The sequence below is a fragment of the Chrysochloris asiatica genome, unplaced genomic scaffold (assembly GCF_000296735.1).
Source record: "Chrysochloris asiatica unplaced genomic scaffold, ChrAsi1.0 scaffold00096, whole genome shotgun sequence".
Classification (NCBI taxonomy): Eukaryota; Metazoa; Chordata; class Mammalia; order Afrosoricida; family Chrysochloridae; genus Chrysochloris; species Chrysochloris asiatica.
The window spans coordinates 2,437,408-2,448,808 of NW_006408614.1; positions in this window are offsets into that span (position 1 = coordinate 2,437,408).

Consider the following 11,401-nt stretch of genomic DNA (forward strand, 5'->3'; position numbering starts at 1 on the left):
GAAGAGATCCGTATTTGTGCTCAGTCAGGTAAATTTTTACTGAAGATCATTCAAAAATGGTTGCAACAGTACATGCACAGGGAACTCCCAGAAACCCAAGTCAGATTCAGAAGAAGGTGTGGAATTAGAGATATCATCACTGGTGTCAGGTGTATCTTGGTGAAAGCAGAGAATACCAGGAAGATGTTTACTTGTGCTTTATTGACTATGCAAAGGCTTTCAGCTATGTGGATCATGACAAGGCATGGACAACATTGCGGAGAATGAGAATTCCAGAATATTTAATTGTACTCATGAGGAACCTGTACATTGACCAAGAAGGCAAGACTGAATGATTTAAAATCAGGAAAGGTGTGCGCCAGGGTTAGTTGGGTTCTATGAAGAAAAACGTGGCATCAGGATTGGAGGACCACTCATTAACAACCTGTGATATGCAGATGATACAACCTTGCTTGCTGAAAGTGAAAGGGACTTAAAATACTTACTGATGAAGATCAAAGACCACAGCCTTCGGTATGGATTACATTTCAATGTAAAGAAAGCAAAAATCCTCACCACTGGATTTTCTTATCAGTGGAGAAAAGATTGAAGTTGTCAAGGACTTCATTCTTCTTGGATCAACTATCAACATTCATGGAAGCAGTAGTCAAGAAATCAATTGACCGTATTGCATTAGGCAAATCTGCTGCACAAGACCTTTTTAAAGTGTTGAAGAGCAAAGATGTCAGTTTGAGGACTAAGGTGCGTCTGACTCCAGCCATGGTATTTTTCAATAACTTCATATGGATGCGAAAGCTAGACAGTGAATAAGAAAGATTGTAGAATTGATGCATTTGAGTTCTGGTGTTGGAGGAGAATATTGAAAGTGCCATGGGCTGCCAAAAGAACCAACAGATCTATGTTGGAAGAAGTGCAGCCAGAGTGCTCCTTGGAGGCCAGGATAGCCAAACTTCATCTCACATACTTCAGACATATTGTCAGGAGAGACCAGTTGCTGGAGAAGGACATCATGTTTGGTAAGGTGAAGGGTCAGAGAAAAAGAGGAAGACCCCCAGTGAGATGGATTGGCAAAGTGGAAGCAGCAATGGTCTCAAGTGTGGCAACAATTGTGAGTTGGCCCAGGATCAGGCAGTGTTACGTTCTGTTGTGCATAGGGTTGCCATGAGTTGGTACCAACTCGATGGCACCTAACCACAAGTACAACAACGTGCTTAGTGGTTTGGGATAGGGATAACTATTTGTTTAGAGGCTTTTTCTTTTCCTCACTGAGGTGGAGTATATATCTGCAATGATGAATTTTTCATATGGCATGGTGGGTTATGCATTGGGCTACTAACTATAAAGTTAGCAATTCGAATCCACCAGCCACTACATGGAGAAAGAAGAGGTTTTCTGTTACAGCCACAGAAACCCTCCATTGGATTACCAAGAATTGGAACCAACCTGATAGCCGTGGGTTGGAGTTTTGGGTTTAAGGCAAATTTTGAACTTTCTTTTTTGTCCTACTGGGTCTATCCCTTGTTCTATAACCCTTGTTCTGTTTTCAAATATTTTGTTTAGGATTTTCAGATCTCTATTATTAAGATGACCTATAATTTTCTTTTCTCTTCTCTTATCTGGCTTTTGTGTAGTCATGCTAGCCTTATAGAATGAGTTGGGATGATCTGTTCTATTTTTTGTTTGTTTGTTTCATTCAATAATACTCAGTTTTCTCACATGTGTCCAAGGTCTCATGTACTAAAAATAAGAATCAATTGCATAGAAAAGACCAGTCTTACTGATCTGATATTGTTGGAACTCCTGAGACTATGGCCATTAGTAGACTCCCTTCAAACCTGGAACTGAACCCATTCCTGGAGGTCACAGTTCAGCCAATCAACAGACAGGCCTACAAAGAGAACAATGACATCCGTGAGGAACTTGCTTCTCAGTACAATCAACCATAGAGAACAAGAAGGAAGCATCTGCCCCAAAACAAAGTTCAGAAGGCAGGGAGGGGCAGGGAAGATGGTCAATAGAAATGGGGAAGTCAGGTAGGAAGGCAGGGAGGGGCAGGGAAGATGGGTCAGTAGAAATGGGGAAGTCAGGTAGGAAGTGGTTAAAGTTCTCACTGGTCCAATGAAAGGATTGCAAGTCACATCACAAAGCAAAATGTGTCTGAAAACAACAACAACAAAAAACCCCAAAACATGTCTAAATTGTTGAAGGGGAAACTAAATTACTCTTTCAACCGATCCACAGGGAAATGTTAAAAAAGAAAACAGTAGACGAAATCAGGCTGACAATATCAGATTTTAAAATGCACGATCTTTGTTTGAGCCAGTGATTTCTCTGCTAGGAAGGTATCCTATACATGAACTCACCAGCATACAAAAATACCTGCACAAGGAGGATAGTTGTTGTAGTTATAGCAAGAAACTGTAAACACAAACTCTCAGTTGGGAACTTGATTTAAGAAAAAAAAAAAAAAGTGCAAAATTTTGTTGCCGTTACAGAGAAGGAGGTAGATATGTTTGTGTAGATGTATAAAGATCTCCATGATCTAAAATTGGGGTAAAGCAGGTGGTAGAGCAGAAACACACAGCTAGCTCAGTTCCAGTTCTGAAGTCTGAAAAGACAGTGGCATGGGTGTGGGTACCCTGTCTCTGGAAGTATACCCAGCCTCTGGTACCTGCTTCTTCTGGAGAGTAGGGACGGTAGGGAGCCGTAGGTCTTTCATCTCATGAAGGAAGATGATTCTTTTCCTATTTGGTATGTGTGTCAGTGTATATATTTCCTGCTCCTGCCAGCTGAGATGTCCTCACCTTCAGTGAACTGTTCACAAATTCACCCAATTCCCCTCTATGACTCTTGAGGTCTGACACCCACCTAGCAAGGAAGCCCTGTATTAAGGAAGCCCAGATTTGGCCTGGAGAATAGAGCAGTTGGAAATGTTAACTTGACATAAATAGCAAGCTCTGTAACCTCCTGCTAGGGTCGCCATGGAAACCAGAACCTGGGAGGTCTCCATGGAAACCAGAGCCTGGGCGGTTGCTGTGGAAACAGTCCTCAGCCTTGAGCCTAAAGGAGTTACCACCCACCGCAGCCTTAGGAGGGAGGGCAGAGCTTCAAGAAATGCTCAGGGAGTGAATGGGCCCTGTCCACCAGGGGTGCCTGGTATGGGGTCAGGAAGGAGAAACCTATTCCTAAGGGGAACGTTCCTACAGGGAGGCCTTATGGGCCCCATCCCATGGAAGGGCAGGCAGTGTCCCCATTGAGAAGAGGGTCTGAATTCTGCCACTGACCACCAGTGAGGCAGTAAGGCTGTGGTAGGCAAATAGTCTGTAGGCTCCAATTTGCTCCTTTTATAAAATGAAGACGTAGTCCCTGGTTGGCACAAACAGTTAAGCACTCAGCAACTAACAAAAAGGTTGGGGATTTGAGTTCACTTAGAGGTAACTCGAAGAAAGGCCTTGGTGAACTGCTTCTGAAAGAGAACAACCGTTGAAAACGCTAGACAGAGCAGTTCTTCCCTGAGGCACATGGGGGCGCCAGGAGTCAGCATCGACTCCACAACAACTGGGTTGGATTTGTGGCACTGTGGGTTAATGTGCTGGACCGCAAGGTTGGTGTTCAAACTCATCAGTCATTCCTTGGAAACCCTATACAGGGTCGCTGTGAGTCAGAACCAACTCAAAGGCACTTAACAACAACCTCAAGGTTGGAGCTCTGGTGTGGTGCTGCGGGTTAATGCGCTGGACTGCAAAGTCAGTTTGTCAAACCACAAGGTCGGTGGTTCAAGCTCACCAGTTGCTCCTTGAAAACCCTATATAGGGCTGCTATGGGTTGGAATTGACTCGATGGCACTTAACAACAACAACCTCAAGGCCAGCAGTTTGAAACTACCAGCTGTTCCGTGGGAGAAAGATGAGGAATTCTGCTCCCATAAAATGACAAAACCCTATACTATGTCACTATAAATCGGAACCAACGGACAGCACATAACCAACCAACCAACTAACCATTGTTGTTGTTGTTGTTGTTAAGTGCCGTCGAGTCGGGTCCGACCCAGAGCGACCCAACTAACCATAGTTTAGATAAAATCATTCTGAAGGCCTTTGCCATCACTAACAACAGTTTTCATGTGGTCGACCTGTGTGGGAAGGATCCTTGTAACACAGTGGGCTACACGTTGGGCTGTTAAACCACAAATTCAGTAGTTCAAATCCACCAACGGCTCAGGAGGAGAAAGATGAGGCTTTCTACTCCCATAAAGATTTACAGCCTCGGAAACCCTACACAGGGTCACTATGAGTCAGAACTGACTTGGCTGCACACAGCCACCAGCACTACTATCTGGGGTGCTGACTGGGCTGGAGGGTACCAGAAAAGGGTTTCCTGAAGATCTGTCTGTGATTTGAAGGATGCGGGGGAGGGGCGGACAGAAGTGCAAAATGCAAGAGGGGAGAAGTGTGCTCCCTGTGGGCAGAGACTGGGGTGCAGGGTGAGAGAGACCTGGCCCCCTGGGCCCAGCTCCATGAGGGTGGGTGTCTTTATTATCTAGTGTGGCTTTCACAGAAATACCATAAGTAGATGGCTGTAAGGAACAGAAATGTATTTTCTCAAAGTTTAGGAGCCCGAATTCAAAGTAACGACGTGAGGGGAAGACTTTCTCTCTCTATGGGCTCTGGTCTCTTCTCAGCTTCTGTTTCCTGGTTCCTTGGAGATCTCATGGAACGTGGTAGCCATCTCCCTCCATCTCTGCTGGCTTCATCTGCTCTTTGATATCCCGAAAGAGATGAACTCAAGACATACCCGGTAGGGATCCTGCCCCATTATTGTTAATGAAGAACACCCTTTTCCTGATGTGACCAGCTTTCTACAGAAGGAGCTCTGGTAGCGTTGTTGTTGTTGTGAAGTACATTTGAGTCAGTTCTGACCCATAGGGACCCTGTATAGGGTTTCCAAGGAGCAGCTGATGAGCTTGAACCACCAACCTTGCAGTTTAAATGGCTTTGCAGTCTGGCTCATTAACCCACAGTGCTACACCAGGACTCCTCTGGTAGCGTTGTTGTTGTTGTCAGGTGCCATCGAGTCAGAACCGACTCATAGCGACCCCATGCACAGCAGAACGAAACAATGTCCGATCCTGGGCCAATCTCACCACCGCTGCCACACTTGAGTCCATCAATGATGCCACCTGGCTGATCCATCTCATTGGGGGTCTTCCTCTTTTTCTCTGACCCTCCACCTTACCCAGCATGATATCCTTCTCCAGCGACTGTTCCCTCCTGACAATATGTCCAAAGTATGAGAGACGAAGTTTTGCCATCTTGGCCTCCAAGGAGCACTCTGGCTGCACTTCTTCCAAAACAGATCTATTGGTTCTTTTGGCAGCCCATGGCACTTTAAGTATTCTCCTCCAACACCACAATTCAAAGGCATCAATTCTTCTACGATCTTCCTTATTCACTGTCCAGCTTTCGCATCCATATGAGGTTATTGAAAATACCATGGCCTGGGTCAGGCGTACCTTAGTCCTCAAGGTGACATCTTTGCTCTTCAACACTTTAAAAAGTTCCTGTGCAGCAGATTTGCCTAATGCAATACATCATCTGCTCTCTTGACTGCTGCTTCCATGAGTGTTGATAGTTGATCCAAGAAGAATGAAGTCCTTGACAACTTCAATCTTTTCTCCATTGGTAAGACTCCTCTGGTAGCGTAGTGATTATGAATTGGGCTGCTAACTTCAAGGTCAGCAGTTTGAAACTATCAGCTGTTCCGCGGGAGAAAGATGAGGCTTTCTGCTCCCGTAAAGATTTACAGCCTCGGAAACCCTGTACAGGGTCACTATGAGTCGGAACAGACTCCCCGGTACTTAACAACAACTACAGACCCAGCGCTTTTACCTGATGCAACCACTCACCACCCTTCACCCTTCGCTGCAGCCAGCTTCCCAGGAGGGAACACCAGAGGTAGATGAATTGAGAACAGCATGGTAGTAGGTGGGTAGCAAAAGAAAAGAAAAGAAAACCCATTTCCAAATGAGATTATAACTACTTCAAACCCAGTATTGTAGTAACCGCTCATAGTAACCGCTACATAGGGTTTCTGAAGCTGTAAATCTTCAGGGAAACCTACTCATTTTTCTCCCGTGGAGTGGCTAGTGGGTTTGAACCGCTGCCTTTGGGGCTTGCAGCCCAATGCTTAGCCCACTGCGCCACTATAACCACTTCAAATTTGGGGGTACACAAATTCAACTCTTAAGCAATGTGCTGGCAACCGCAGCATGCGTGGCAAGCGCTGAGAAGCTGAGGCCCAAGGATAACATGGACAAAAATCCAGTCTTTGGGCCCTCCTTGGACTTGCCAGCCATGGACCCTGAGGGCCCAGGAAGTGACCCCTCGTGGTCCCAGGTTCATGGCTTTAGCGAGTTCACTGGCCACCTCTGTGCAATTTTCTTTAATTGTACTTTTGTGCATTCTGTACTTGTTCTTTATGCTCTTAACTCCGGTAACTGTAGCTTCTGGGAAAGTGATTGTTTTCAGTAATAATACGCACAACGTGTTGATCAATGGCTCTCATGTAAATGTCACTGCCCCAGTAACAAGTGTTGTGTTTGAGGCTATGAAAAATAAAAGTACAGAGAAACAGGATGTAGCAACGCAGAGAATATGTAACAATTGTTTTTTAACCAATTACTCAGTTATGTTTAATATTAAACAGATACATGAGCTGTTAATGTCTATGTACAATAATAACACTGAAACTGGTAGCTACCCCCTGAAGACACCCCTGTGTATGTCTGTTGTGCTCCTGATGTTTTTCATGGGAATCTTGCTGTATGTGCTAATTTTATGCACCCCCAAACCACCTCCGGCTATAATCAACTTAATCCTGATGCTCCTCTTCCCCCTGAAGGTATATTGGGAATATAACAGTAATGAACATTGTCATATCTAGATATAGAAAGCAAAACTGGGTTAAAAGAATGTAAAAGTGAGACCACACCTTCTTAGAAAAGTCTAAACCTGTTTTTTACCTTCCCTGATTTTGTAGAAGCAAAGAGGAAAGAATCATTAGTTTAAGATGGAAGCCAGGTATCTGAAATCTTGTTCATTTACAAAAGCATGTGTTTTCTGCCTGCAAAAGATACAGAGGCAACTTAAAATTCTTTAGAAAGTATAACTTAGTCCTTTATAAAAACCCTAAAGCCTCTCACCTTCATCCACTTGTGATTAAGTGTTAAAAATGTGTTAAACACCTTTGAGAAACCGCAAGTTGCTGCCCTAGGTTACACAGACCTAGCAGTTAATATATAATCTATAATTGCTTGCTTAAACTTTTTTACAGAAATAAGAATTTTAGGTTATTAGGTAAATCATGATGTACGCAAAAATAGGTTAAGGATAAAATTGTGAATCATCATGTTCTGTATCACTTGAGTAATCTCGCGACCTGTTTTAAATGAATAACCACATTTTTGTCATTATTGTCTTTTGTGTCAACTTCCTTCTTCTGACAATAAAAGACTGGGCTTTAGTTAGCTCTGTGTGCTAGCTTGCCTGAGAGCTTGCATCAAACATGTGAGTGTTTCTTCTTTGAATTTAATCTATTTCTTTCACCTACCAGATTTCCCACTCACGTTAAAACCCCACGCTTTGTCGAGGCACTCCTTTGTTGAGGCGGGACCCCGACATAGGACCCCCGGCAGCAATGGGCTTGGGGACTGCCAAGGAGGTGCTGAGTTCAGGCTTTGGGGACCCCAGGGGACATCTCTTTATCCTTGCCACATGATCCCTAGCTACCAGAACGGACCTGGGAGTCAATGGGCTCAGTTAGCACATCCTGTCTGGCCTTGAGGGAGGGGCTGATGAAGAAAGGGAGGGGTACAGTGAAATAACGGAGGGCGGGCAACAATCAATATCGGATTGCCCAGTAAGCAAGGTAAACACAGGCAGACTTGTGTTTACGTGCTATTCTGTAGTGACCAGTTTTCCACCTCATGAAAGACTGCTTCTAGGTCTGGCTGACATGGGTCCCTCCCCACAGCACCTTCACACAGAATCAATGTCTCTTCTCCAAAGCAGTGTAGGGACAGGGACAGAGGCCCCTGGGAGCTAGGTCAGCACAGGCTTACTCATCTGCAGTGAACCGTTTCACACGAATTTCACCCACATTCTAACGAGTCAGTGTCTGGGTCTGGCTGGCCGCTGTCTCTCTCCCAGCTCCAAAGCTGTTTTTCACATTTACAATCCCTGCCAATACTCAGGGAGCCGGTGCCCTTGCCATTCAAGCAAATGCCAAGCAAGTTTATTTATTCATTTTGTTCATTTCTTGCCTAATCTCAAGAGTGAATGAATTTCACAGCCACAAACCCAGATTGCGTGCAAAAAAGCAATTTGCTATAGCAATCTATTTTCTATAGCAATCTCTTTTTTAAATCCCCATTTAGTCAAGTGGCAGAAAACATAACCTTGGTTATTTCTAGGTAAACTTAGTCATTACTTCATTTCTAAGTTCCATTAATGACAGGGTTGCTCTTATATTACATATGGGTTTTCCCCCAAAGGGCTCAGCATTGGAATAGTGGTATTGTGCTGTGGAGTCGGTTCCAACCCATAGTGACCCTATACAGGGTTTCTGAGGCTGTGAATCTTTACAGGAGCAGAAAGCCTCATCTTTCTCCCGCAGAACAGCTGGTAGTTTCAAACTGCTGACCTTGAGGTTTGTAACCACTACACTACCAGAGCACCTTAGCATTGGAATGGTCTTCCTGCATTTAGGGTCTTCTCCACTGTGATAGGGCAAATGTGTTGTTGTTCCCCCCTCTCCCTGGTTTTTGGTTTTTGTTGTTGTTGTTTTATGTACACTGAAGCACTCAGGAATATATAACCATTCAAACAACCAAGCCTGCCACCAGCACACAGCCCCTCTCCTTCCCTCCCTCCTTGTGTCCAGAGTCCCCAGCCGCTCTGTCTCTCCACATCATAGTCTCTGCTTCCGTCTCTGGCGTCACTGCATCTCTGGATAGGGTCCTGCACTCCACTCTTCTCCCTTGATGGTCCCAGGGTCCTCTGTTCCCCTCCTTTTGTTACAAAACATTTACCTTTACATTTCCAACATTCATAATCAGTCTTGATAGCAATTATTCACTATTGAACCACAAGAGTCTTATCCCCATCTCCTTTCACCAGCCCTGTCCAGACAGGTTGGAAACCACTCAGTGGAGAGTCTACCTTCCCCCGCACCCTCTGAATTAGGCTCCCTCTTGAAAGCTTGTAAGCCAAGTCACTTCATGCCTTTGTAGCTCCCCCATTTTGGGTAGTCAATGTCTAAGTTGCCCATCCCTGCGTCAACCCTGCTTACCGAGGAGGTGTGAATGATCCTTGTTGTAAAGATTCATTCCCTCTTTTAAGTTACTACATCCATAAGTATAGGTCAAGTTCATCAAATTGTAGCTGATTACACTTTTTCCTCTTCTTTCTTCCTCTAGTCAAGTTCTGATCATCCAGTCATTGACGCTAGGTCAATTGGGTACTATCTGCAAGTATGGGTGTTTTTGTGCATCTCCCCTCACTTCATATCAGCTGGACACTTCACTCTCCACTCAAGTCCTATGTGCCTATGTCCCTGTCCCTGGGCTCAGAAGTCCCCAGGTCTCACTATACTGTTGGCCATCCAGGTCTCAATCCAGGTTGACAGGAGTCTATTGAACATGGTCAGACTTAGCTCACAGCTTCATTGCTGTTTTTCCCCCACTTCCCCTTATCGGTAGACCAACGTGGTCACCAGCAAGATTGCATGCCTGCTTGTGTATTCCCTTTGAGTTTCATTCTTGGAAGGGGGTTTGCCCTGAGGGGACTTGATTGCTTGCCTTGATAGCTCCTGAGGGAACAGCTTGCTTGTTCTTATAGTAGTCAATCAAACTGTAGGGAAAATGTGTTTTTGCATGTGGAAAGTACACAGATCTGGGGAGAGGGCAAAATAGAAGAAGCAAAGGATAGAATGTTATCCATTTAATTGTGTCCCCCAAAATATATATTGGAATCCTAACTCCTATGCCTGTGGATGTAATTCCATTTGGGGATAAGGTTTTCTTTGTTGTGCTAAATATGTAAAATATATACTAAAAAAGTACATTATCAGTGTATCGTAAACCTAGGCACTTGTGAGTTGTACAAACAGCAAGATTAGGCTCAAAGACCAAACCCAAACCCAAGCCACTGCCTTTAAATGGATTCAGATTCCTAATGACCCTACAGAACAGACTAAACTCCTCCTGAGGGTTTCCAAGAATAGAAATCTTTACAGGAGATGGCCTCGTCGTTCTCCATTGGAGCAGCTGGTGGGTTCGGACTGCTGACCTTGCGATTATCAATGGAATATTTACCCCACTGCTCCACAAGGGTTCCTTTGGCACAAAGACAGTCAAGCATACTGAGTGGAAAAGTAGATGCCAAATGGAGTCACCAGGGAAGCAAGGATTCCCCGGGGTGACAGGAGATGAGACAGAGTGGACAGAGAGAACCTTTCCCTCTGGAACTAGTGTCCTGAATTCATACTTCCAGCCCCCCTGAACTGTGAGAAAATGCACTTCTGTTCTTTAAGACCACCCTCTTGTGGTATTTCTGTGATTGAAGTATTAAGAAACTAAGATATGCACCCAAAAGCGCTTTGATAGAAGACAGCAGCCCTTCCTATCATAATTGATGGAAGGAGCCCAGGGTGAATTTCCACTTGGAGTCAGGTGTGTGGTCCAGGTGTGGCCAGTCCATCTGCCCCACTGGACCGTGACTTGGGAACAAGTGATTTAGGAAGCAGTAGAGTGAAGAATGCATCCTGGTAGAGTCCTGGGGTTACAGGGATGTGGGGGTGGTCTTCTCCTGAGCTCTGCAACCTAGTTTGGACCACAGTTCCCTTTGTTTCCCACCAATCACGGAACCTGCTTTTCCTGCCCACCCTGTGGCTTGCCAATAAATTCGTTTCTGCCCAAATGAGCCAGAACTGCTCAGTTGCAGTCAAACAGCTTTACTGAGCATGAGAAACTGTAGGGCATAATCAGCAAACAATTTAATTCTTTCTTCCCCATTTCATTTTCAAACCTGCGCTGTGAGGCTGTTTCCTCTTCTCACTTTGAATGGAATCTTGCTTTTTTCTGGTTAATCCAAGACAATAAAAATTCCCTGAAACACTTAAAGCCTCAAAAAACTGATTTCAGTCATTACAATGTCCAACTGTGAAAAATAGTCAAAACTCAAAACTTCGTTTGAAGCTTTGCTCCCCTCCACCACCTCAGACCCAAAGCACATTGAACAGGGGGGCAGGGGAGAGCCTGACCACCTTCTTCTGTAGTCTTCATTAGCCAGTGCTGCCCTGATATGAGATATCACAAATGGGTGGTTTAAAATAATAATAAAAC